The sequence below is a fragment of the Trachinotus anak genome, unplaced genomic scaffold (genome assembly GCF_046630095.1).
Source record: "Trachinotus anak isolate AG129_WGS33_773 ecotype Australia unplaced genomic scaffold, CSIRO_AGI_Tana_v1 ptg000003l, whole genome shotgun sequence".
NCBI classification, from domain to species: Eukaryota; Metazoa; Chordata; class Actinopteri; order Carangiformes; family Carangidae; genus Trachinotus; species Trachinotus anak.
Genome location: NW_027273854.1, coordinates 19,510,875 through 19,537,767, shown reverse-complemented (window position 1 = coordinate 19,537,767; position 26,893 = coordinate 19,510,875). Strand labels below are relative to the sequence as shown.

General features: G+C 50.5%; 1 long non-coding RNA gene, 8 other non-coding genes and 3 pseudogenes across 9 annotated transcripts; 8 read left to right on the top strand and 4 right to left on the bottom strand.

Annotated features, from left to right (window-relative positions):
- Positions 1 to 3,711: 3,711 nt before the first annotated feature.
- LOC139619770 (U2 spliceosomal RNA) lies at positions 3,712 to 3,886 on the top strand (annotated as a pseudogene).
- Positions 3,887 to 4,277: 391 nt separating this feature from the next.
- Positions 4,278 to 4,392, top strand: LOC139618788 (U5 spliceosomal RNA). The gene has a single exon (XR_011689799.1). It is a non-coding gene; the product is annotated as a U5 spliceosomal RNA (small nuclear RNA).
- Positions 4,393 to 4,556: 164 nt separating this feature from the next.
- Positions 4,557 to 4,748, top strand: LOC139619403 (U2 spliceosomal RNA). Its single transcript, XR_011690400.1, has one exon. It is a non-coding gene; the product is annotated as a U2 spliceosomal RNA (small nuclear RNA).
- Positions 4,749 to 5,131: 383 nt separating this feature from the next.
- LOC139618778 (U5 spliceosomal RNA) lies at positions 5,132 to 5,247 on the top strand. Its single transcript, XR_011689790.1, has one exon. It is a non-coding gene; the product is annotated as a U5 spliceosomal RNA (small nuclear RNA).
- Positions 5,248 to 10,501: 5,254 nt separating this feature from the next.
- LOC139618720 (U2 spliceosomal RNA) lies at positions 10,502 to 10,695 on the top strand. The gene has a single exon (XR_011689782.1). It is a non-coding gene; the product is annotated as a U2 spliceosomal RNA (small nuclear RNA).
- An 11,638-nt stretch (positions 10,696 to 22,333) lies between these two features.
- Positions 22,334 to 22,560, top strand: LOC139619823 (U2 spliceosomal RNA; annotated as a pseudogene).
- A 379-nt stretch (positions 22,561 to 22,939) lies between these two features.
- LOC139618787 (U5 spliceosomal RNA) lies at positions 22,940 to 23,054 on the top strand. The gene has a single exon (XR_011689798.1). It is a non-coding gene; the product is annotated as a U5 spliceosomal RNA (small nuclear RNA).
- A 469-nt stretch (positions 23,055 to 23,523) lies between these two features.
- On the bottom strand, positions 23,524 to 23,972 carry LOC139608904 (uncharacterized). Its single transcript, XR_011685113.1, has 2 exons — positions 23,619 to 23,972; positions 23,524 to 23,561 (listed from the first exon to the last, which is right to left on the bottom strand). It is a non-coding gene; the product is annotated as an uncharacterized lncRNA (long non-coding RNA).
- LOC139618732 (U2 spliceosomal RNA) lies at positions 23,760 to 23,893 on the bottom strand (annotated as a pseudogene).
- Positions 23,973 to 24,247: 275 nt separating the features above from the next.
- LOC139618783 (U5 spliceosomal RNA) lies at positions 24,248 to 24,364 on the top strand. The gene has a single exon (XR_011689794.1). It is a non-coding gene; the product is annotated as a U5 spliceosomal RNA (small nuclear RNA).
- A 1,047-nt stretch (positions 24,365 to 25,411) lies between these two features.
- Positions 25,412 to 25,484, bottom strand: trnak-cuu (transfer RNA lysine (anticodon CUU)). The gene has a single exon. It is a non-coding gene; the product is annotated as a tRNA-Lys (tRNA).
- Positions 25,485 to 26,585: 1,101 nt separating this feature from the next.
- Positions 26,586 to 26,658, bottom strand: trnak-cuu (transfer RNA lysine (anticodon CUU)). The gene has a single exon. It is a non-coding gene; the product is annotated as a tRNA-Lys (tRNA).
- Between the last annotated feature and the right edge of the window lie 235 nt (positions 26,659 to 26,893).

Here is a 26,893-nt window from a genome sequence, read left to right as displayed (position 1 = left end):
TGCAGGAATGTGGCATACCGTTTTTAAAACACTACCGACAGTGGGAGGAGATGTGGCCACAGACATCGATATGGAGCGGATCAAACCAAAATAAGAACGATGGAGTGGCCATTTTAATAAAAAACCCTCAGGTTCTGGTGAAGGGTAGCACTGTGGTGAGAGACGGTAGGGCACTTTTAGCACACTTGACCTTTATGGGACAGGATTTTAACCTTCTCAATATTTATGGCTTTAACGACAAAAATGACAGGTATGACCTTTTAGAAGACCTGCAGTCCCACATGCTAGGGAGAGTGCCATTAGTTTTAGGAGGTGATTTTAACTGTATTTTAAGTCGAAAAGATAGAAAAAGAACAGGGGAAGATTTTAAAATTGACAAAACATCGGTTTTATTACAGGGCATATGCAGGGATTTTAAACTACAAGACTGTTTTAAAACCATGCATCCCAGAGAGGAGGGCTTCACCTGGTTCAGTGGTGATGGCACCAGAGCCTCTCGCATAGATTTTATTTTCACACGGGACTGCCCGCCGACCGATGCTAGATTGACCCCTGTTTTCTTTTCTGACCACCTGATGCTCTCCTGCACCCTTTCACTCTCTTCAGGTGTGACTTTTGGAAGTGGTCTGTGGAAACTCAACTGCTCCCTGCTTGAAGATCAACATCTAGTTCAGCAGTACAGGGAGCAGTACCGAGAGTGGCAGACCCTTCAAGACATGTACGATACACGAGCACACTGGTGGGAGATGGTGAAGGGAAAGACCCAGACTTTTTTCAGACAGGCAGGCAAAAAAAGAAAGGGCAAGGAGAACAGACGCATGATGGGACTGCAGAAGCGACTACAGCGCTATTTTAACCTCAACCAAAATGGAATGGATTTTAATGAAGAAATTAGAGAAATCAAATCAGAGATGTCGGTTTTAGCTGAAATTAAAAGCAAGGGTGTCATTTTAAGGAGCAGGGAACGGGAAATAGAGGAGGGTGAGAAGTGCACCAGGTATTTTTTTAAGAAAATTGTTAGTAAAGGGGGGACCATTTTAAAACTAAAAAAGGAAAACGGGTGCATAACAGAGAATATCGAAGAAATTAAACAGATTGTGGAAAATTTTTACGTAGAATTGTATAAAGAAAAGCCCATTAGAATAGACACCATGAATGAAGTTTTAAAATCCATCGATAAAAAAGTAAAAGACAGTGTGCTTTTAACCCAAGATTTTACCATTCTAGAGTTAAATAAATGTTTGTCAAGTTTTAAAAAAGGGAAGTCCCCAGGACAGGATGGACTTCCCTTGGAATTTTATTTGACCTTTTGGGACCTTTTAGCACCTGATTTGATCGATGTTTTTAAAGACTTTGAGCACCTAGACCGACTTCCTGACAGTTTTAGAGTAGGGATAGTGACTCTACTGCACAAAAACAAAGACAAGACCGACCTGATGAACTGGAGACCTATCGCACTTTTAAACCTTGATTGTAAACTTTTTAGCAAACTTTTAGCCTCACGTATGTCCTTGTTTTTAAAGGGGGTGATTCACCCGGATCAAGGCTGTGCCATCCCAGGGAGGAAGATCACCGACAGCCTGGTACTGATCCGAGACACCATCTGTTACGCGAGAGACAGAAACATCCGGCTAGTAGTCCTAAATTTAGATTTTGAGAAAGCCTTCGATCGGGTCTCGCACCAGTACCTTTTCAAGGTACTGCAAAAAATGGGGTTCCCAGAAAGGTTTCTAGCTTGGGTGGGATTGCTGTATCGGGACATTACCAGCAAATTTGTGATTAACGGGCATTTGACAAAAGCAGTCGATATTAACTGCGGTGTCCGTCAGGGTTGTCCGTTATCTGCCCTCCTATACATAACATGTATAGAACCGCTGGCACAGATCTTGAGAAGGGATCAACGAATCAATGGGTTGGGAGTACCGGGGAGCGGGGGACTGGACACCAAGTGTATTTTATACATGGACGACGTGAACATTTTATGCACCGACCTTTTATCCGTCAACAGGACGCTGGACTTGACTGACTGGTTTGGACAGGCTTCTGGGTCAAAGTTGAACAAAAACAAGACCCAAGCCCAATTTTATGGACCGTGGACAGCGACTGAGATGACAGGACTCCCTTTGACTGTGACCCAGACTGACCAAAAAATACTGGGGATCAAATTTGACAGGGAGGGAGAAGGAACAACAAATTGGCCAGACGTGGTAGGGAAAGTAAAACAAAGACTAGGATATTGGGGACTTAGAGGACTGACTATTGAAGGAAAGGTTTTAATCATCAAAGCGGTGATTTTACCTTTGCTTTTACTCATCAGTTCTGTTTTTATCCCACCTAGGAGAGTGCTTTTAGATCTGGAGCGAGCCATCTTTTATTTCCTGTGGGGCTCCAAGTGGGAGAGACTGAGGAGGGAGGTCATGAAAAGGCCAAAAGAGAAAGGAGGAAAAGGAGTGCCTGACCTGTACTTGTTTTTAGGAAGCCGATACACCGCACTACACCTCAAACAAGCCACAGACCCATCCGGAAACCCCAAAACTACAGCCATGACACGTTTCTGGATGGGATCGTACCTCAGACGATTGAAGATTTTACCTACAGATCTTAAAGTACCCGTGTCTTTTAGCCTGCCACCAGCCTATGCTTTTATCCCGACGTTTTTAAAGCATTTTAAACTGGAGCAGGAGGAGCTGCATATTTTAACCAACCACCGTTCTCTGATCTCTGTTGTGCAGGAGCAGGAGCCAGTGAGTCCAGTGCGCGGGCTCGCATTTGGCGAGCCCTCAACAGTTTGGCGCAACGTGAACCATTCCGCTCTTCCAAACAGACTCCGGGACCTGTCATGGATGGTGGCTCATGAGATTCTCCCAGTCAGGTCCGTCATGCACTCCAGGGGCATGTCAACACGCTCAACCTGCCCCCGACCCGGTTGTGGCGCGCCAGAGTCGGTGAGGCATTTGCTCTGGGAGTGCAGCGCTGCCGTAGACCAGTGGGCAATGGCCGGCTCCTTGCAATTCCCGTACTTGCCAGCAAGGGAGGTCCTTACAGCACAACTGGTGCTGTATGGGGTGAGCCAAAAAACACTGAAGAACGATGACTTTGCCCAGATGTGGCTCACCCTAGCCGCCATCAAAGACGCCATATGGACCTCCAGAAACTTGCTGGTAAGGAAGCACATGCAGATCCCCCCCGTGGCTGTGATCCGGATGGCTGTAGGCGGCAGGCCTAGGACACAGCCACAAAGAAGCATCGCCTCTGTGCCCATTCGGACGAAGGAGCCGGAGCCACACATGAAAAGGTCAAAGCAGCGGCGGCCTGGCTCTCCGGGTGAGGCAGGTGGGAAGGAGCAACAGGGTGAGGATCTCCTCTGAGCACCACGACAGGATCCCGAGAGACCAAATGTTTGGGGGAGCGGAATGAGTGACCCTGGGTAGGGACTCACTCTGCTCCTGCACAAAATTAGAAAGAAGAGAAGTTTTAAACCAATGCACTCCCTTTTAAAGATTTGGGACACTCCATGGTTTTCATTTGTGAGATGGATTTTATGTTTGACAACATGTAAAACCCCTTGAAATATTTGTTTTTAATGTTTTAAAAAAAAAAAACAAACAAACAATGGTTTTACAACTATTTATCATATTGTTGTGATTATAATGTACCCTTTGTATCTCAAGATGGAAACCTTCTTTGAAAAAACTTGAAATGAGTGTCAATAAATCTTTTCGAAAGAAAAAATCTGTTCTTATCAGTTTAATATCTGATATGTCCTCTACCCGAGGACAAACATATTAAACGGATTTTTAGAACTGGGAGCTGAAAAAGGGGCTTGCTCCGTTCACTCCACGCATCGACCTGGCATTGCAGTGCCGCCGGGAACGGTGCACCCTTCTCTGGCCATGTGGAAAAGCAAGCAAGCAAGCAAGCAAGCAATGACGCAAACGTACAGTTTCAAATGCCCCTCTGGCAGTGGCTGGAGGAAGGTGAGTCAACCTGCCCCACAGCTGATATCCCTCACGCGCCCTGGAAGGGCTGCTAGCCTCCAATCAACCCCGCATTTTCCCTGTATTTTGGTCCCCGGGGGCCTGCAAGCGCCTGATAACTTGAGAAATTTGTGGGGATTGCATGTTGAGGCCCAGACACTTTTCTCCACAGCCCGATTGGCTAGAGCCCGTGACAACATGGGGAGGGGGCGGGGATTTGGCAAGCTAAGAGAAGGCTACCGTGAGGGCGGTGACTGGGACCAATGGGGTCCTCGGCCGCTCTTGAGGAGAGGCCTGTACTGACTCTGGTTTCTCTTCATCACGCACAAGTCTTTCGCCTTTTACTAAAGACTTCCGTGGAGAGGAACACCAATGAGTTTAAGCTATTTTTGGCAGGCTCTGCCGTATGGCTGAGCCCTTTGAGTTTGTGAAAAGTCAAACAGCTGTCGAGGTCAGGAATGGGGAGGTGGGCGGAGGTGGTGAAAAGCAGCCATTGCTCCGCTCATGTCAAAAGCAGCCAACCGCGACCAGCGAGATTTGTGCCAAGAGCCTGGCTGGAACGCCAGACACTTTGGGCCCATCGCTTCTCGGCCTTTTGGCTAAGATCAAGTGTAGTATCTGTTCTTATCAGTTTAATATCTGATATGTCCTCTACCCGAGGACAAACATATTAAACGGATTTTTAGAACTGGGAGCTGAAAAAGGGGCTTGCTCCGTTCACTCCACGCATCGACCTGGCATTGCAGTGCCGCCGGGAACGGTGCACCCTTCTCTGGCCGTGTGGAAAAGCAAGCAAGCAAACAATGACGCAAACGTACAGTTTCAAATGCCCCTCTGGCAGTGGCTGGAGGAAGGTGAGTCAACCTGCCCCACAGCTGATATCCCTCACGCGCCCTAGAAGGGCTGCTAGCCTCCAATCAACCCCGCATTTTCCCTGTATTTTGGTCCCCGGGGGCCTGCAAGCGCCTGATAACTTGAGAAATTTGTGGGGATTGCATGTTGAGGCCCAGACACTTTTCTCCACAGCCCGATTGGCTAGAGCCCGTGACAACATGGGGAGGGGGCGGGGATTTGGCAAGCTAAGAGAAGGCTACCGTGAGGGCGGTGACTGGGACCAATGGGGTCCTCGGCCGCTCTTGAGGAGAGGCCTGTACTGACTCTGGTTTCTCTTCATCACGCACAAGTCTTTCGCCTTTTACTAAAGACTTCCGTGGAGAGGAACACCAATGAGTTTAAGCTATTTTTGGCAGGCTCTGCCGTATGGCTGAGTCCTTTGAGTTTGTGAAAAGTCAAACAGCTGTCGAGGTCAGGAATGGGGAGGTGGGCGGAGGTGGTGAAAAGCAGCCATTGCTCCGCTCATGTCAAAAGCAGCCAACCGCGACCAGCGAGATTTGTGCCAAGAGCCTGGCTGGAACGCCAGACACTTTGGGCCCATCGCTTCTCGGCCTTTTGGCTAACATCAAGTGTAGTATTCGTGGAGAGATTTTTCTTTTTTGATCTGGGCGACACTTCTATGGAAGCGATGGCCAGTATGGCCTCCCCTGTGCAGGTTATCCCTAAGGTTGGGTTGAGGTTCACGCTTCGTTTCCAGGCAATCGTGACAGAAGAAGATGCTGTTTCAAGAGCGTGGTTCTGCAAGAGGGTCATCATGGGCCAGCTTCTTTTGACGGTGGAGGATGTCTTGTGCATTCAATGGAACCAACAGGAAAAAGCTTTTGATGTCACCCTGAGGAATGAGGAGGTGTACAGAAAGGTGTCTGAAAATTGTTCGGCTGGAGCTGGGGTAAGGCCCCTTGCCTGCTACAAGATTTTGAGTTTGGACAGACCTAATTTCAGGCAGATCACCGTTCACATGTTTAACCCGTTTGTGACTGATCTTCCCTTGGCTGATTTCCTGGGCCGGTATGGAGAAGTGGTGTCAGCAGCAAGATATGTTAATGATCCAATGGGGTTTTGGACTGGCAGACGGCAGTTCCAGGTGTTGCTCAAGCCTGAGCCAGAAGGGCCTGGTGGTCTCAGACATCCACCCGCCTTTTTTAGTCTCGGTGGGGACCGTGGCTATTTGTTCTATTCGAGGCAACCGTCTTTCTGTCGGCAGTGTAGGCAGTCTGGCCACACGGAGGCAGGATGCACTGGGGTCTGCTGCCGTTTCTGTGGTCAGGGGGGACACGAGGCTAAAGACTGCACTGCACTGAAGGCCTGTCATGGATGTGGTGGACTTGATCACCTCTATCGGAGCTGTCCTGGCCGTAGGAGAACCTTTGCAGAAGTAGCTGGGGCCACTGGAGGGCAGGGTAAGGCTCAAGACTTTGGAGGGACTTTCGTGCCAATGAGCAATACGTCAATTGATCCACAGCAAGCGGATCAGCTTCCAGGCCTTTCTGGGAGTAGAGTGGACTCTGTATCCAAGGTGCAGGGACTTGCCAGTGTTGCTGGAGAAGTCAGTGTGGACCAGGTGCCCTCGGGGATTACGGACGCGGTCCCCACTGGTGCCGCTCCCACCGAGCCAAAGCAAGGAGCACGAAGAGGTTTGAAGGTGTTGGAGGAGGGTCTCTCGATTGAAAAGGGAGAGTGTGAGCAGGTGGTGAAGAGTAAAAGGTCAAAGAGGGAGAGGGAGGGAGAGGGGAGGGGGCAGGCCGCAGAGGTGGGGGTTGATGTGGGTAGGGCTGATGGAATACAACAGGGGGGGGAAACGGTTAGAGGAGGGGCCCGGGGGCGGGATGCAATAGATACAGGTCAGGGGTTGGAGCATGTCTCAGGGGTTTTGGGTGAGGAGCCACCAGCTGGGTTGGAGCTTGATTTTGAGCTTTCTCCCGGTTTGCTCCTATTGTCGTCTCCTTTGAGTGAGGACGCATACGAGGGACCAAAAAGGCCTTCATCCTCACCAAATGCTGTTCCCTTTTCCTGGGCGGACCAGATGGATAGTGAAGGAGATGATCTGTATTCACAGTAGGGGGGGGGACTGTTTTGTTTTCTTTTTGTTTTTGTTTGAGTGTAAGCATCTGTAATTTAGAATGTTCTCCTTTGATGTTCTTTCTCTGAATGTGAGGGGAATGAGGAACACTGTTAAAAGAAGGATCGTTTTCGAATTTGTTAGCTCTTTGCGTGTAGCTTTTTGTTTGTTGCAGGAAGTCCACTTACGGGATATGGGGGATGTTGGGTGTTTTAGAAGGGAATGGACCAGAGGGGACTCAGTCTGGAGCATAGGGGGTGTTCACTCTACAGGAGTTGGGATTTTGTTTGGTTTTAAGGAGATTAAAGTGGAGGGTGTTTTTGTTATTGTCCAGGGGAGAATAATGGGTGCGGACATCTCCTGGGGAACAAACACGCTGAGAATCATTGTGGTCTATGGACCACAATCCTCAGCAGAGCGGAAAGAAATGTTTGGGATGCTGGAGCCGCACCTTGTCACCAACAGGCAGGTCATCATAGGGGGTGATTTTAATGTAGAGTTAGGAAAGGGGGGTGATGCCAGCGACCTGTACATTTCTAATCTTTTGAATAGTTTTGGTTTGGTCGATGGGGCAAGGGTGGTCAGGCCACTCATGGATGGTCCCACTTGGCGTAATTCGCAGGGGATCTTTAAGCGTTTAGATTATGTATTTTTTGTTAAGACCTTGAAGTTGGTTGCAGGAAGGGTGCTCCCGGTTTGCTTTTCGGATCATGATGGTTTGCTGTTTACGGTGAGTTTGGATTTGCCAGTCTTCGGGCCTGGGTTTTGGCGCTTAAATATTAGTGTGCTGGAGGAGGACTTGTTTAGTCAACAGTTTCTTTGGTTTTTTAAGGGTCTTATGGGACTCAAACCGCTGTGCCAGGGGTTGTTAGAGTGGTGGGAGGTGGCTAAGGAGAGGATGAAGATATTTTGTTTAAGTTATTGTCAGAGAAAGGCTGGAATGGCAAAGAGGGAGGTGGTCCATCTCCAGCACCGCCTTGAACTCGAGTATGCTAGGGGTAACTGTAAAGGTGCTGTAGACCATCAAGTTTGCGCATCCTTGAAAGCAAGTCTGAGACATATTTTTGAGGGTAGGGCCCGCGCATACCTGGTGCGGTCACGTCTGCAGTTCATTGAACAGTCAGAGACATGTTCGGCTGCTTTTTTTGGCTCCATACGGGCTGATAGGGCGAAGCAGCTGGTGTCAGGAGTTAGGAATAAACAGGGCAGGGTTGTGGTGGACACCTGCGAGATGGTGTGTGTCGCTACAGATCATTTCCGTGATGTTTTCACGGAGCGAGCGGTAGACATAGGAGGGGGAGGGGTGTTCCTGGATTTGCTGAACCAGCAGGTGCCAGGGAACATAGTGTGGGCTTTGGAGGCCCCACTGACCCTCAAAGAGCTTGAAGGTGCTCTCTGTAGGATGAACAGGCGCAAGGTGCCAGGCATTGATGGGTTGCCGGTAGAGTTCTATGTTAAGTTTTGGGACATACTTGGGCCAGTATTGTTGGAGGTGTTGACTGAGGTGCTCTGTACGGGTAAAATGGGGAGGTCTATGGCGACTGGAGTTATCTCCCTTCTGTTTAAGAAAGGGGATCGCGCTGATATGGATAACTGGCGACCGCTGTCCATGCTGTGCGTAGACTATAAGCTCCTGGCTAAGGTTCTGGCAGACCGGTTAAGCGTGGCCCTGCCACATGTGGTCCATGTGGACCAGACATGTGCAGTGCCAGGGCGCTCAGTAAGATGGAACCTGCAACTCTTACGGGATGCTGTGGCTTGGGCTGAGGATAGGCATCTGCCGCTTATGCTGGTCGGTCTTGATCAAGCAAAGGCCTTTGACAGAGTACATTGGGGTTTTATGTTTAGTGTACTGGAAAGGCTAGGTTTCGGTCAGGTTTTTGTAGGGTGGCTGCGCACATTGTATAGGGGTGCGGGGAGCAGGGTTTTGGTTAATGGGCACCTGGGGGAGGCTTTTAGTTTGTACTCTGGGGTGAGACAGGGTTGCCCGCTCTCACCGCTGCTCTATGTGCTTTACATGGAGCCATTGGCAGCTGCCATTCGGGCTGATCCTGGAGTGAGAGGTTTTTTTGTGCCTGGCAGTGGGGGTCTGCGAGTCAAGCTGTCTCAGTATGCTGATGACACTACATTGCTGCTGGACAGGGATGAGTGCCTTATCCGTTCATTGCAGATTTTTAGTGACTTCAGCCGGGTGGCTGGATCAAGCCTTAATCGTGCAAAGTCCTCGGTTAAGTTCTTTGGGAGGTGGAGAGAAAGGACGGATGTACCAGGGGGTCTGTCTCTCTGCTCTGGGCCTCTGACGGTCCTAGGGGTAAGTTTTGAGTCGCCTCATGGTGCCACAGTGAACTGGACGAGGCGTCTAGAGGCGGTCCAGAGGAAGATTTCTCTCTGGAAGAGTAGGTGCCTGACGTTTGTAGGGAAGGTACTTGTTCTCAAGGTGGATGTTTTGCCTTCTCTCCTGTACCTGGCTTACATATATCCACTACCAGTCAGTATGAGGAGGCCTCTCATGCGACACGTATTCGGTTTTATTTGGGGGGGGAGATATGAGTATGTTGCGAGGGCCCGCATGTTGGCAGGGGTTGAGGAAGGGGGGAGAGATGTGCCACATCTGCCACTGAAGTTGGACTGCATTTTCGTTTCTTTTATGTGTAGGGAATTAGCTGGCCCGGTGGTTCACCCCTCTGGCTATTTTTTGCGCCTCTTTTTTGCCTACCAAGCAAGGCAGCTTTTGGTTTGGGACAACTTGGCTCCCCGGGTAGAGCAGCAACCATGGCACTACCGCCATGCAGCCAGGTGGCTGCGGGCGCACCCGGAGGCTTCTGCACCAGCCCTGCAACTTAATCACAGGGCCCTCTACAAAGAGGTTAAGCAAAGGGTCATTGCACCTCCGGTCCCAGGAATATTGCCAAGTGTTTGGAGGGGGATTCAGCCTCATGGGCTTGATAATGGCCTTAAGGACCTGAACTGGTTGTGCCTCCATAAGTGTTTGCCGGTACAAGACATCATGTACCTGCATGGGTTGGCAAGGTCTCCGGTGTGTCCTAGGATTGGGTGCTCGGTAGAGGAGACAATTAGGCATGTAATGTGGGACTGTCCCTTTTCTAGGGTAGTATGGGAAAGGGTGGAGCTGTGGCTACGGAAGGGAGTCTTTGGGTTCCAACTATCATGGGAAATGGTTGAGAGGGGGGTGGGAACAGGACTGGGTTGGGCAAAATTAGCTGTTTGGCTAGTAATTAGCATGGTAAAGAGAGGCTTGTGGGTGGCTAGACAGGACCTAATTAAGAACAACAGATGCAGTAGAGTGGATGGGGTGGTGAGCAGAGTAAAAGCAGACTTGAAGAGGAGAATTGAGAGGGACATCCTGAAGTGGGGAATGCATGCTGCTTTAGAGAGGTGGAAGGGGGGTTTTGGTCTGTGGGATTGAAATGGGGGGGGGTGGGGGGGGGTAGGATGTTTAAGGTAAACTTTTGTTTGGCTTGGTTTGTTTTGTTTGAACAAAATGGATGGAGTGGGTCAATTGTGTTTTGGATTTTTGGACCTCATATGTAAACTGTTTTCTTTGTTTGTGACATTTGTTTTGGAGTGAGGAACTGAAATAAAAAAAAAAATCTGTTCTTATCAGTTTAATATCTGATATGTCCTCTACCCGAGGACAAACATATTAAACGGATTTTTAGAACTGGGAGCTGAAAAAGGGGCTTGCTCCGTTCACTCCACGCATCGACCTGGCATTGCAGTGCCGCCGGGAACGGGACTTGGCAGTGTTGCTGGAGAAGTCGGTGTGGACCAGGTGCCCTCGGGGATTACGGACGCGGTCCCCACTGGTGCCGCTCCCACCGAGCCAAAGCAAGGAGCACGAAGAGGTTTGAAGGTGTTGGAGGAGGGTCTCTCGATTGAAAAGGGGGAGTGTGAGCAGGTGGTGAAGAGTAAAAGGTCAAAGAGGGAGAGGGAAGGAGAGGGGAGGGGGCAGGCCGCAGAGGTGGGGGTTGATGTGTGTGTAGTTATCCCACATTTCATAAATGTACAGCGACCTCTAGTGGTAGCCCCCTGTTAGTTTGGGCGGGTGTAGTTGGGACCGGTCAGTTCTTCTGTTTTGCTGATGCTATTTTGACTAGGTGAAGCTGAGCTGTTGATTACCTAGCCGACGGACAGCTCGGTTACTGTGTGTGCGCCAGTTAGCATGTGTGTAGTTGAATGCTAATGCAACAAATAAACACCTGGAAGACAGTAATAGGGCGTCCGCGAGTTTGAGTATGACACTGTTTCACCGGTTAAAATACCCTATACGGTGGGAGTTAGTGGATCAGTGTGGTGAGTCTACTAAGACCGTACAGTAATCAACACTAAGCCAGCCCCGTGACGGAGAAGCGGAGGCCGGACAGTGTCAACAACAACAACACTACAGGAGGCTAGCGTGCGGACGAGACCCGACGGAGCGTCCCTGCCGACTGGCAACGCCTCGGACTTCAATCAAGCCCTCATCAGAAGTGATCGCTTGGTCTGTAACTGTGCTTGAGTGACTTTCATTGTGACTGTTTAGCGCGACGGCATAGGATAAGCTGATCGCCACAAATTCGTTGTTAGCACGGTGGTTAGCCGCTAAACTAACGGCTACGCTAACGGAAGTGGATCGGCGCCATCTTGGTACAGGTACGGGGGACCGGAAGTGCGTCATCTGAACAAAGAGTGAAAGGGAGAGACAATAAAAGCATGGTGGACTGTGGAGAATTAAAGAAAAAGCGTTCCTATGCACAAGAGGCATTTAATAGGAAGGCAAATGCCATTGATTTTAATATGGACCTTTTAAATGAACATGACCTCAAACTCGAACTGAGAGCACTCAAGAGTAGTTATGAAGAGCTCTGTTATAGCAGTTTTGATTACATTGCTGTTATGGAAGTGGGAGATGCCAGTGCATATGATACGGACGTTGCTGATGTGAAGAAAAGGCTGCAGGATTGCCGCACAAAGTTTCAAGACACGGAGATGAAGGTGAAAAAGACATTGTGGTCTCGCTGTGCATCGGGTCAATTTGGCAGTCTGAAGGCGGACATGAAAGAAGTGTTCGGTCAGGCTGAAGCACTTCAGTCAGGTCATATGACCCATGAGCAGTATGATATGGTGCACACAGCATTAGAGAGCAGAGTCGAAGCACTGGAGGAGTTTGTGCGAAACTGGGACCGCTACAGCCCGGACAAGGAGGTAGATGACATGCGGGTTTGTCTCAAAGACTACAAGGAGAAGAGAAGAATGACAATACTTGCACTGACTAATTACATGCGCCAAGGCAAATCAGCGCATGATGACCTTGGTGTCCGGGCAAGCGATGAAGAGGACGAGGGAGATGTTGATAGCAAAAATGATGGCCAAGGCGGTGTGGACGGTGGAGGAACGGCCACCGCTGATAAACCAAGTGGGCCTTCGGATGGTGGTGGAGACAGTGGCCCAGCACAGGGTGATGGTGTGCAATGTGCAGGCCCAGCCACCAACCCTACCGCTGATGTGACTGGCAGTGCACTGAATGGGAATAGGGACCGTCTTGATGGGGCACAAGGCAAGGGCCCCCCATCGGGGTCTCCCCAAGCGCCACCACAGAGACATCCACCACGGTGGTCCATGAATCCAACATTTGACCCTGGCTTCGCTAGCACACCGCGGCAGCAGAGAGGGGCGCATGCTGTGCTACCGGATAGTGTTGGGGCAGGACGGAGCATGTCTGCCACCTCACAGGGGTTAATCGGGCCCAGGATTGCGCTCGCACCCCTAAGCCTACCAAAGTTCTCCGGAGACAGGAGAAGCTATTGACGATGGAAGAGTAACTGGGGGACTCTTCAAGCATTAGCTGAACCCTCGGGCTCCCCGGAGTGTAGGCTCTTTCACCTGCTGGACAGTATCACTGACGCAGTAAAGCGCGAACTCAGGCTGTCTCATTGCCGTACTGCGGAGGAGGTCTTCCGGGTTTTGGAGGACTGTTATGGGGACATGTCGCAAATAGCAGACGACATCATACTGGAGCTACAAGATTTACCAGCTGTCCGCAACAACCAGCCGAGGGAGGCTTTGCAGTTGATCCAAGCGGTGGAAAGGGCGCTGTTGGACCTTATAGACTTGGGTTGTGAGGACGCCATAAAAAAACCAGTTGGTGATCCGGTCACTTGAAAGTAAGCTACCGGACAGTCTGAAGGAAAGGTGGCTTTTGTACCGGTGTGACTCGGCCAGCAACGTCAATCCACGTAACTGGTTCGACAAACTGTGGCAGTTCCTGAGAGATCAGAAGACGGTTCTGGTGCAGCTGGAGCAGTTACAGATCACCAGACGGTCGAACTCCGCCAGAGCAGGTGAACCGAGTCCTCGGGAAAGGCCAAAGGAAAGACTGGGGGACCGAAGGCAGGAAAGGCGTTCATTTACCAAGGCCACAGCAAGCGAGGCCAGGGTGGGATCATCACAAGATCCTTGCAGCATGTGTGGCGAAGAGGGGCACACTGGACGTCTATACCGCTGTAAGACATTTAGGAAGGCCAACCCGGTAGAGCGAAGGGCTCAAGTAAAAAAGACAAAAGCCTGCCCCAAATGCCTGGATCTCCATGGGCGGGACAGTCCGTGTAGTAAAAATTTCCTGTGTCGCAAAGATGAGTGTAAAGGAGGTGGCGCCCCTCCAGATCACCACTTTTTCCTGTGCCTCAAACCACCAGCCAAAAAGGACACGGCTAGGGCGGAGACCGAGGGGGATAAGAGGAGAGAACCCCGTGGTCCAACCGAAGAACAAGAGGCTTTGTTTGCTAGCCTAGGTCTAACCCCGGAGCAGCTGGAGGCTGTTCGAAAGGCGTGCACAAACAAGGTGTCATCAACAGTATGCGCTGGTAAAGATTTGGTGGACGACAGTGGACCGAAAGAGCACCCTGTCCTCATGATGTTGGTGGAGGTCACGACCAAAAGAGGAGACTGGGTCGGGGCCCTAATCGATCTAGCCTCCGATACTAACTATATCACCCACCAAGCAGCAGAGAGGCTTGGATTGTCAGGTGAGCCAATCACGCTGGTCTTATATGGTGTAGGTGGTATGGAGGCGAGGGTTGAGACAAAGAGGTACTGCGTGAGCATAAAGGTAGCCACAAAGAAGGGAACATGGCGGCTCCATGAGATGCTCTGCTATGGACTAGAGGAGATCGCCAGGGTGGACCATGCAGTGGACTCGGAGCGCTTGGAGAAGTTCTTCCCGGGTGTTGTCAAACCGGGGGAGCTGACCCGCCCGGAGAAAGTTGAGTTACTCATCAGTACCCGGGAAGGTCGCCTTGCCCCCCAGCGGATGATGAGGTGCGGCGATCTGGTGTTGTGGGATGGTCCACTCGGAAAGACCGTCAGTGGCGTGCACCCGGACCTTTTTGAGGACATTGAGGTAACTGCCCGCCACTCATCGACCCACTTTGCATGCTCTATGAGGGCGGAGTCCAGGAGAGTCAGGGTTCTCCATGACTGCTGCCCCGAGCTAAAGAACAGTGTTGAAGTTGGAACCACGGCCGCGTGCAATGCTGAGATCGTCAAGTGGCTACAGTGGGACAGCATTGGGGCTGCCTGTGACCCTATGTGCGGTGGGTGTCGGTGTGGAAAGTGTGCCCCTGGGGGGAAGGAGATGTCTCTCGCTGATGAGCGAGAGTTAGAGATCATCAGGGGAGGTCTGACATTCAGGTTAAGTGACAGCCACAGCGACAAGCCCCACTGGGACGCCAGGTACCCCTGGAAAGAGAACCCTGCTACCCTGCCAAACAACCGCGAAGCTGTCAAGGCAGCATTTCTGAAATCAGAGAAGCGCCTTGAGAGGGACCCGAAGTGGAAGGAGGCTTACGCGAGGCAGGTGCACGACATGGTAGCCAGGGGTGCTGCAGTCAAGCTTTCCAAGGCTGCGATGGACAGTTGGAATGGAGCTGTGTGGTGGGTGAACCACCTGACAGCGCCCAACCCACACTCTGTCTCCACCCCAGTAAGACTTGTCTGGGACAGCAGCCGGGAATTCAAGGGTGTTAGCCTGAATGGCATCCTGCTGAAGGGGCCAGATGTCTTGAACCCCATCCGGGCAGTCCTGCTCCGTTTCCAGGAGGGGGAGCATGCGGCGGTTGGAGATGTGACCAAGATGTACAACTCTGTGTGGTTGGAGGATCAGGAGGTGCATGTCCATCGCTTCCTGTGGAGGGACTCTCCGGCGGACGACATTGAGGACTACGCTGTGGTACGGGTGAATATGGGCGATAAGCCGGCTGGTTGTATCGCCCAGGTGGCTATGAGGGAGACTGCCCATCTGCCCCAGTTCGCCGACAAAGTGGAAGAAAGACATGTCATTGTGGACAACGCCTATGTGGACGACATTCTGGTGTCCCACATTGACTCCCAGAGGCTGGGCGAGATCCTTCAGGGGGTCAAGGCCATTCTTGCAACTGGGGGGTTTTTTCTCAAGCCATGGGTGCGGTCCGGCCAAAGTGGGAGGCAAGGTGGTGCTCCCACCCAAACGGAGACTATCGTGTTACCCAACCAGTTACGCGATGAGGACAACAAGGCCCTGGGAGTGGGTTACCACGTGGGGGAAGACAAACTTTTCCTCAGGGTGGCCATTAATTTCTCCACAAGGAAGAAAAAGATGCGCACCGAGCTCGACCTCACCATGGAGGACATAGAGGAGAAGGCTGAGCACCATCACTTTCCCCAGGAGTATTACACCTGCCGGCTGGCTGGGTAAACCCTGGGGGATCACATTTTCCGATGGGAGCTGTGACTCTTATGGAGCGGTTCTCTACCTGCGCTGGGAGACTTCAGGGGGTGTTGTGACCCGGCTCGTGGAGTCAAAGGCTAAATTAACTTCCCTCGACCAGAAGGGCAATGCTGTTAAGGCGGAGATCTGCGGAGCCGTCTTTGCCGCCCGTCTGAAGGATTACTTTCTGAAGCATGGGCGGTTGAAAGTGGGCAGGTGGTACCACTTCGTCGACAGCCAGACTGTGTTGGGAGCCATCCAGCGGGAAAGCTATGGGTTCCAAACTTTCTTCGCTAACCGCGTTGGTGAGATCCAAAAGGCCGGACCCGTGACAGATTGGTGGTGGATCCCCGGTCAGTTCAATGTGGCCGATCTTGTCACGAGAGGGTGTTCCCCTGAACAGCTTGATGGTGACTCCTTGTGGCAGAAAGGTCCCGAGTTCCTGGCTAGGGCAGTGGAGGAGTGGCCCATGAAGTCTGCTGCAGAGGTGGCCTCCGGTACCAGGGAGGTTGTGAGTAAGCTCCAAAGGAAGGCTTTCTCTGCCGCCATTACAAGGGCGCAGGCAAAAAGGTTGTCTGCTCCAAGCAGCCCTACCGGAGTGGATGCCATGGTCAGAGATGGGGCGATCACGCGGCCTCCTACGAGTGACAATGGGGGATCCTCGCCAGATACTGCCACAGGGTCTTCACCCACAGCATCTAGCATCTGCAGTACACAGAGGTTTTGGGGTTCGGCCCTTATAGGACAAGTGACTCTTGCAAGGTTTGCTACACTAACCAAGCTTTGTGGGGCTGTGGGATACATCCGCAGAGCCGTGCACTCCTGGTTACTCGGCAGAAGCCGAACTAGTGAGCGGGAACAGTGGGAGGCAGTGCTTGCGGTCCAGGAGCGAGAGGAGGCGTTCAAGGACTTATGTCTCGCTGCCCAGACAGGTGTGACTTTCCCCACGACGACACTCAACCGTCTAGTCGTGAATAAGGACAGTGCGACAGGCCTCTTGCTGTGCCACGGCCGGATCCAGTTCGTTGATATGGGGGAACCTGGAGTTCCGCTGATCCCCTACAAGGAGCGGATCAGCATCCTCCTTGCCGAAGAATCTCACCGCGCCAACCATGAAGGTGTCGCCGGCACTCTCCTTCGGATGAGGAAAAGAGCCTGGGTGGTGCAAGGCCCTAGAGTTGCTCGCAAAGTTGTGGACTCATGCATTCATTGCCGGAAGCGCAGAGCCAAGTTATGCTCTCAAGTAATGAGAAAACTCCCTTCAGTACGTACCAGGCCAGCAGCTCCTTTCGAGTACACAACGCTGGACCTGTTCGGTCCATACACGGTCAGGGACGGTGTAAAGCTGCATACAAAGATAAAGGTCTGGGGCGTGGTCTTTAGTTGTATGGCCTCAAGAGCGATCCATGCCGATCTGGTCGAGGACCTGTCGACTGAGGGCTTTCTCAAAACTTACCAGAGATGTACTGCCCTAAGGGGTCATCCCAAAAGGCTCTGGTCTGACCAGGGTACCAACTTCGTGGGGGCCAGACCTGCGTTGGAGGATCTCTACAGCTTCCTGGCTGGTATCGACAAGGGGGAAGTTCAAAGGAGAGCAGTTGTGGCTGGGACTGACTGGGTGTGGGAGTTTAGTCCAGCGGACTCACCGCATCGGAATGGGGCAGCGGAGGCAGCTGTCCGAGTATTGAAGAGGTCATTGAGCAGTGTTGGAGAGGAGGGCAACTTAACCACCCTGGAGTTCCAAACTCTCCTCTACCTGGCTGCCAACCTTTCCAATGAGAGGCCCATTGGTGCCAGAGCTCAGGTTCAGGAGGAGACTTTGGACGTTGTGACACCGAACTCATTGCTACTGGGTCGAGGGGGGCCTAGAGGTGATACTCAGGGTTTTGAATTCCCTACCTACCCTTTCAGTCGCCTGCGAGCAGTCCAGGTCGAGGTGGATAAGTTTTGGAGAGGTTGGAGCCAGTTGGCTGGACCTCACCTGTTCGTTCGGCAAAAGTGGCATGCCCCAGCCAGGAACGTCACCATTGGAGACCTAGTATGGGTTGCAGACCAAAACGCCCTCCGAGGTCGATTCAGGCTGGGTCGTGTTGAGGAGTCATGTCCTGATGATAAAGGTGTTGTCCGAGACGTCAAGGTGAGGATTTGTCATAGCCTCCCCATCGGCCTGGCCCAAGCAAGGAAGGATAAGGAGCCGTGTCCTTCCACGATTCTACACAGGGACGTCAGGAGGCTGGTGGTATTACTGCCAGTAGAGGAGCAGGAGGGAGTTTCGCTTCCTCCCCTAAGCACGTAAGAGGTGCCGGAACTGTGGAGACTTGAATGTGGGACTGAATCTGTTTCATTGAGCAGTTGTGATTATGCTGTTCTTTAGTAGTTACTTGCAAGGGTTTCATATCCTGTGTATTACATTGTTGTAGTAATAATAGTTATTGTGGCCTACTTGGTCTAGGACAAGTAGCCCAAGTGGGAGGTGTGTAGTTATCCCACATTTCATAAATGTACAGCGACCTCTAGTGGTAGCCCCCTGTTAGTTTGGGCGGGTGTAGTTGGGACCGGTCAGTTCTTCTGTTGTGCTGATGCTATTTTGACTAGGTGAAGCTGAGCTGTTGATTACCTAGCCGACGGACAGCTCGGTTACTGTGTGTGCGCCAGTTAGCATGTGTGTAGTTGAATGCTAATGCAACAAGTAAACACCTGGAAGACAGTAATAGGGCGTCCGCGAGTTTGAGTATGACACTGTTTCACCGCTTAAAATACCCTATACGGTGGGAGTTAGTGGATCAGTGTGGTGAGTCTACTAAGACCGTACAATGTGGGTAGGGCTGATGGAATACAACAGGGGGGGGAAACGGTTAGAGGAGGGGCCCGGGGGCGGGATGCAATAGATACAGGTCAGGGGTTGGAGCATGTCTCAGGGGTTTTGGGTGAGGAGCCACCAGCTGGGTTGGAGCTTGATTTTGAGCTTTCTCCCGGTTTACTCCTGTTGTCGTCTCCTTTGAGTGAGGACGCATACGAGGGACCAAATAGGCCTTCATCCTCGCCAAATGCTGTTCCCTTTTCCTGGGCGGACCAGATGGATAGTGAAGGAGATGATCTGTATTCACAGTAGGGGGGGACTGTTTTGTTTTCTTTTTGTTTTGTTTGAGTGTAAGCATCTGTAATTTAAAATGTTCTCCTTTGATGTTCTTTCTCTGAATGTGAGGGGAATGAGGAACACTGTTAAAAGAAGGATGGTTTTCGAATTTGTTAGCTCTTTGCGTGTAGCTTTTTGTTTGTTGCAGGAAGTCCACTTACGGGATATGGGGGATGTTGGGTGTTTTAGAAGGGAATGGACCAGAGGGGACTCAGTCTGGAGCATAGGGGGTGTTCACTCTACAGGAGTTGGGATTTTGTTTGGTTTTAAGGAGATTAAAGTGGAGGGTGTTTTTGTTATTGTCCAGGGGAGAATAATGGGTGCGGACATCTCCTGGGGAACAAACACGCTGAGAATCATTGTGGTCTATGGACCACAATCCTCAGCAGAGCGGAAAGAAATGTTTGGGATACTGGAGCCGCACCTTGTCACCAACAGGCAGGTCATCATAGGGGGTGATTTTAATATAGAGTTAGGAAAGGGGGGTGATGCCAGCGACCTGTACATTTCTAATCTTTTGAATAGTTTTGGTTTGGTCGATGGGGCGAGGGTGGTCAGGCCACTCATGGATGGTCCCACTTGGCGTAATTCGCAGGGGATCTTTAAGCGTTTAGATTATGTATTTTTTGTTAAGACCTTGAAGTTGGTTGCAGGAAGGGTGCTCCCGGTTTGCTTTTCGGATCATGATGGTTTGCTGTTTACGGTGAGTTTGGATTTGCCAGTCTTTGGGCCTGGGTTTTGGCGCTTAAATATTAGTGTGCTGGGGGAGGACTTGTTTAGTCAACAGTTTCTTTGGTTTTTTAAGGGTCTTATGGGACTCAAACCGCTGTGCCAGGGGTTGTTAGAGTGGTGGGAGGTGGCTAAGGAGAGGATGAAGATATTTTGTTTAAGTTATTGTCGGAGAAAGGCTGGAATGGCAAAGAGGGAGGTGGTCCATCTCCAGCACCGCCTTGAACTCGAGTATGCTAGGGGTAACTGTAAAGGTGCTGTAGACCATCAAGTTTGCGCATCCTTGAAAGCAAGTCTGAGACATATTTTTGAGGGTAGGGCCCGCGCATACCTGGTGCGGTCACGTCTGCAGTTCATTGAACAGTCAGAGACATGTTCGGCTGCTTTTTTTGGCTCCATACGGGCTGATAGGGCGAAGCAGCTGGTGTCAGGAGTTAGGAATAAACAGGGCAGGGTTGTGGTGGACACCTGCGAGATGGTGTGTGTCGCTACAGATCACTTCCGTGATGTTTTCACGGAGCGAGCGGTAGACATAGGAGGGGGAGGGGTGTTCCTGGATTTGCTGAACCAGCAGGTGCCAGGGAACATAGTGCGGGCTTTGGAGGCCCCACTGACCCTCAAAGAGCTTGAAGGTGCTCTCTGTAGGATGAACAGGCGCAAGGTGCCAGGCATTGATGGGTTGCCGGTAGAGTTCTATGTTAAGTTTTGGGACATACTTGGGCCAGTATTGTTGGAGGTGTTGACTGAGGTGCTCTGTACGGGTAAAATGGGGAGGTCTATGGCGACTGGAGTTATCTCCCTTCTGTTTAAGAAAGGGGATCGCGCTGATATGGATAACTGGCGACCGCTGTCCATGCTGTGCGTAGACTATAAGCTCCTGGCTAAGGTTCTGGCAGACCGGTTAAGCGTGGCCCTGCCACATGTGGTCCATGTGGACCAGACATGTGCAGTGCCAGGGCGCTCAGTAAGATGGAACCTGCAACTCTTACGGGATGCTGTGGCTTGGGCTGAGGATAGGCATCTGCCACTTATGCTGGTCGGTCTTGATCAAGCAAAGGCCTTTGACAGAGTACATTGGGGTTTTATGTTTAGTGTACTGGAAAGGCTAGGTTTCGGTCAGGTTTTTGTAGGGTGGCTGCGCACATTGTATAGGGGTGCGGGGAGCAGGGTTTTGGTTAATGGGCACCTGGGGGAGGCTTTTAGTTTGTACTCTGGGGTGAGACAGGGTTGCCCGCTCTCACCGCTGCTCTATGTGCTTTACATGGAGCCATTGGCAGCTGCCATTCGGGCTGATCCTGGAGTGAGAGGTTTTTTTGTGCCTGGCAGTGGGGGTCTGCGAGTCAAGCTGTCTCAGTATGCTGATGACACTACATTGCTGCTGGACAGGGATGAGTGCCTTATCCGCTCATTGCAGATTTTTAGTGACTTCAGCCGGGTGGCTGGATCAAGCCTTAATCGTGCAAAGTCCTCGGTTAAGTTCTTTGGGAGGTGGAGAGAAAGGACGGATGTACCAGGGGGTCTGTCTCTCTGCTCTGGGCCTCTGAAGGTCCTAGGGGTAAGTTTTGAGTCGCCTCATGGTGCCACAGTGAACTGGACGAGGCGTCTAGAGGCGGTCCAGAGGAAGATTTCTCTCTGGAAGAGTAGGTGCCTGACGTTTGTAGGGAAGGTACTTGTTCTCAAGGTGGATGTTTTGCCTTCTCTCCTGTACCTGGCTTACATATATCCACTACCAGTCAGTATGAGGAGGCCTCTCATGCGACACGTATTCGATTTTATTTGGGGGGGGAGATATGAGTATGTTGCGAGGGCCCGCATGTTGGCAGGGGTTGAGGAAGGGGGGAGAGATGTGCCACATCTGCCACTGAAGTTGGACTGCATTTTCGTTTCTTTTATGTGTAGGGAATTAGCTGGCCCGGTGGTTCACCCCTCTGGCTATTTTTTGCGCCTCTTTTTTGCCTACCAAGCAAGGCAGCTTTTGGTTTGGGACAACTTGGCTCCCCGGGTAGAGCAGCAACCATGGCACTACCGCCATGCAGCCAGGTGGCTGCGGGCGCACCCGGAGGCTTCTGCACCAGCCCTGCAACTTAATCACAGGGCCCTCTACAAAGAGGTTAAGCAAAGGGTCATTGCACCTCCGGTCCCAGGAATATTGCCAAGTGTTTGGAGGGGGATTCAGCCTCATGGGCTTGATAATGGCCTTAAGGACCTGAACTGGTTGTGCCTCCATAAGTGTTTGCCGGTACAAGACATCATGTACCGGCATGGGTTGGCAAGGTCTCCGGTGTGTCCTAGGATTGGGTGCTCGGTAGAGGAGACAATTAGGCATGTAATGTGGGACTGTCCCTTTTCTAGGGTAGTATGGGAAAGGGTGGAGCTGTGGCTACGGAAGGGAGTCTTTGGGTTCCAACTATCATGGGAAACGGTTGAGAGGGGGGTGGGAAGAGGACTGGGTTGGGCAAAATTAGCTGTTTGGCTAGTAATTAGCATGGTAAAGAGAGGCTTGTGGGTGGCTAGACAGGACCTAATTAAGAACAACAGATGCAGTAGAGTGGATGGGGTGGTGAGCAGAGTAAAAGCAGACTTGAAGAGGAGAATTGAGAGGGACATCCTGAAGTGGGGAATGCATGCTGCTTTAGAGAGGTGGAAGGGGGGTTTTGGTCTGTGGGATTGAAATGGGCGGGGGGGGAGGGGGGGGGGGTGTTTTAGGTAAACTTTTGTTTGGCTTGGTTTGTTTTGTTTGAACAAAATGGATGGAGTGGGTCAATTGTGTTTTGGATTTTTGGACCTCATATATCATCTGTTTTCTTTGTTTGTGAAATTTGTTTTGGAGTGAGGAACTGAAATTAAAAAATAAAAAATAAAAAAAAATCTGTTCTTATCAGTTTAATATCTGATATGTCCTCTACCCGAGGACAAACATATTAAACGGATTTTTAGAACTGGGAGCTGAAAAAGGGGCTTGCTCCGTTCACTCCACGCATCGACCTGGCATTGCAGTGCCGCCGGGAACGGTGCACCCTTCTCTGGCCGTGTGGAAAAGCAAGCAAGCAATGACGCAAACGTACAGTTTCAAATGCCCCTCTGGCAGTGGCTGGAGGAAGGTGAGTCAACCTGCCCCACAGCTGATATCCCTCACGCGCCCTGGAAGGGCTGCTAGCCTCCAATCAACCCTGCATTTTCCCTGTATTTTGGTCCCCGGGGGCCTGCAAGCGCCTGATAACTTGAGAAATTTGTGGGGATTGCATGTTGAGGCCCAGACACTTTTCTCCACAGCCCGATTGGCTAGAGCCCGTGACAACATGGGGAGGGGGCGGGGATTTGGCAAGCTAAGAGAAGGCTACCGTGAGGGCGGTGACTGGGACCAATGGGGTCCTCGGCCGCTCTTGAGGAGAGGCCTGTACTGACTCTGGTTTCTCTTCATCACGCACAAGTCTTTCGCCTTTTACTAAAGACTTCCGTGGAGAGGAACACCAATGAGTTTAAGCTATTTTTGGCAGGCTCTGCCGTATGGCTGAGCCTTTTGAGTTTGTGAAAAGTCAAACAGCTGTCGAGGTCAGGAATGGGGAGGTGGGCGGAGGTGGTGAAAAGCAGCCATTGCTCCGCTCATGTCAAAAGCAGCCAACTGCGACCAGCGAGATTTGTGCCAAGAGCCTGGCTGGAACGCCAGACACTTTGGGCTCATTGCTTCTTGGCCTTTCGGCTAAGACTGCGGTCGCCTCCTTTTGGTGGTTAAATTCTTGCCTGTTGTGGCTCTGAGTTAAACCAGCTCTTGGGAGGAAATTGTCTACATTCCTTGTTTAAAGTTGTGCAACTTTTCTGTAGTTGCATATCTTAAACAAATAGGAATTCATTGGCCCAGAGAATCTCTTACCTGCGCTCTGCCGGATTCAACACCTTGTCCAGGCCAAAACTTGAAAAGGTAAGTACTTTTTAGATTGCTTCTTTTTTAGATTTTTAATTGGATTTATTTATTTATTGTTTATCGTTTTTTTCCATTCTAAGTTTTTTTACTGATTTTAGCTCCTTTTAGCTTGTGGTGCCTCCACCATGTCGGCCAACCATGCCAACATGCAGAGGCACCACAGCGTCCGTTTTAAGTTTAAAGAAAGGGATGGAAAGCTCCTGGAGATGTCAAGGCTAGACTTCTCCAGGAAGCTAATCCAACAGGCATTGAAATTCACAGCAAACGATCTGAACTGTATTTTGACCCTACTATTAAATAAAGGTTTTGATGTAAGCTTCCAGTCTGCAGCTGTTTTGAGAGACTTTTGGACAAGATTTGAGTCTCTGAAACCCCAGTTTTCTGATAAGAACAGATACTACACTTGATCTTAGCCAAAAGGCCGAGAAGCGATGGGCCCAAAGTGTCTGGCGTTCCAGCCAGGCTCTTGGCACAAATCTCGCTGGTCGCGGTTGGCTGCTTTTGACATGAGCGGAGCAATGGCTGCTTTTCACCACCTCCGCCCACCTCCCCATTCCTGACCTTTCCCTGTATTGTGGTCCCCGGGGGCCTGCAAGCACCTGATAATTTGAGAAATTTGTGGGGATTGCATGTTGAGGCCCAGACACTTTTCTCCACAGTCCGATTGGCTAGAGCCCGTGACAACATGGGGAGGGGGCGGGGATTTGGCAAGCTAAGAGAAGGCTACCGTGAGGGCGGTGACTGGGACCAATGGGGTCCTCGGCCGCTCTTGAGGAGAGGCCTGTACTGACTCTGGTTTCTCTTCATCACGCACAAGTCTTTCGCCTTTTACTAAAGACTTCCGTGGAGAGGAACACCAATGAGTTTAAGCTATTTTTGGCAGGCTCTGCTGTATGGCTGAGCCCTTTGAGTTTGTGAAAAGTCAAACAGCTGTCTATGTGAGGAATGGGGAGGTGGGTGGAATATCCACACCTTACTTTCTAGATACATTGATGTTGGTACATCTCTTGATGATGCCCACTTGTAAGCTGGACACCCACTGAAAGCTTGGCATGCTTCTACAGAGGGCACAGCACACAACTACTTCAACCAACAAGACGGTGAAGCAATGTTGACTCCCTACCTTTGCTATCCCTCTCTTCCTCCATTTTTTGATTCCTATAGTCCGTAAGTGTCCACATATTAAAAAAAAAATCAAGAGGGTTTTTCATTAAAATACTTAAAGTTATGAATGTAAAGTCCATTGCAGACTGTCGAGCTACTTGATTTGCAGCAATTTTCTTGACATGTTTGCCTCTTCCCTCCTTGCGACTCCCTGGCAGCCGATATGGTTGTTTTCCTGCTCCAGTCCAACTCGTTAAAGTGGATTGGGTCTATCAACGTCTTGTTCAGGATTGGACTCGGACATTTGTCATACACACTTATCATGTACTTCTTGTTCAGGATTGGGACTGTGGCTGAAACTGACAAGACAGAACTGAAGCCCCCCCTCTTAAATCCTAAATGGCCCAATGTGGGTTTTGAAACAGTGACCCTGAGATTAAGAGCCTCACGGTCCACCAGCTCTCGTGGGGTAGCACAGCACGTGATTTACATTATTGTGCATCTCTTTAAACCTCCAACTGCCAATGTGGGGCTGGAAGCAACAACGCCCAGATTAAGAGACTCGAACAAATTTCAGCAACGAATTAAATTCTCTAGGCCATGGGTAAGGGGATTGGATTTCAAGGAGCTTCCGTAACAGCACTAATGTTCAAATGAGTGAGCAAGCCAGGGTACGCAGGTTTGCTCTTGTATCATGTCATGAAGGGCATGCATGCCGAGAGGGCATTTCGAATTCACGTACTCAGATGCATCATACTCTCTGAAATCAAATTCATTAGAAGACACTGTTTTAGCTTGCAGGTCGCTTTCTGTTCTTGTGTATATCCCCCTTCCTTAAAACCTACATCGCCCAACGTGGGGCTTGAACCCACGACCCTGAGATTAAGAGTCTCATGCTCTACCGACTGAGCTAGCCGGGCCTCTGCATTTACAAAATATCTCAGCTCAGGACGTAAAAGGTGGCTCACGGAACACATTTCTCATTACATATAGCATCCTTCAGTCATGAAACTCTGCAGGTGACTATCCACACCTTACTTCCTAGAGATGTTGACGTTGGTACGTCTCTTGATGATGCCCACTTGTAGGCTGGACACCCACTGAAAGCTTGGCATGCCTCTACAGAGGGCACAGCACACAACTACTTCAACCAACAAGACGGTGAAGCAATGTTGACTCCCTACCTTTGCTATCCCTCTCTTCCTCCATTATTTAGATTCCTTTAGTCCGTAAGTGTCCACACATTAAAAAAAAAAAAATCAACGGGGTTTTTTAATTAAAATACTTAAAGTTATGAATGTAAAATTTATTGCAGACTGTCGAGCTACTTGATTTGCAGCAATTTTCTTGACATGTTTGCCTCTTCCCTCCTTGCGACTCCCTGGCAGCCGATATGGTTGTTTTCCTGCTCCAGTCCAACTTGTTAAGGTGGATTGGGTCTATCAGCGTCTTGTTCAGGATTGGACTCGGACATTTGTCATACACACTTATCATGTACTTCTTGTTCAGGATTGGGACTGTGGCTGAAACTGACAAGACAGAACTGAAGCCCCCCTCTTAAATCCTAGATGGCCCAATGTGGGATTTGAAATAGCGACCCTGAGATTAAGAGTCTCACGGTCCACCAGCTCTCGTGGGGTAGCACAGCACGTGATTTACATTATTGTGCATCTCTTAAAACCTCCAACTGCCAATGTGGGGCTGGAAGCAACAACGCCCAGATTAAGAGACTCGAACAAATTTCAGCAACGAATTAAATTCTCTAGGCCATGGGTAAGAGGATTGGATTTCAAGGAGCTTCCGTAACAGCACTAATGTTCAAATGAGTGAGCAAGCCAGGTTACGCAGGTTAGCTCTTGTATCATGTCATGAAGGGCATGCATGCCGAGAGGGCATTTCGAATTCACGTACTCAGATGCATCATAATCTCTGAAATCAAGTTCATTAGAAGACACTGTTTTAGCTTGCAGGTCGCTTTCTGTTCCTATGTACAGTATATCCCCCTTCCTTAAAACCTACATCGCCCAACGTGGGGCTCGAACCCACGACCCTGAGATTAAGAGTCTCATGCTCTACCGACTGAGCTAGCCGGGCCTCTGCGTTTACAAAATATCTCAGCTCAGGACGTAAAAGGTGGCTCACGGAACACATTTCTCTTTACATATAGCATCCTTCAGTCATGAAACTCTGCAGGTGACTATCCACACCTTACTTCCTGGACATATTGACATCAATACGTCTTTTGGTGATGCCCACCTGCAAGCTTAGCACACCCCTACAGAGGGCACAGCACATAACCTCTTTTACTAGCATTTATACTAGATTTTCT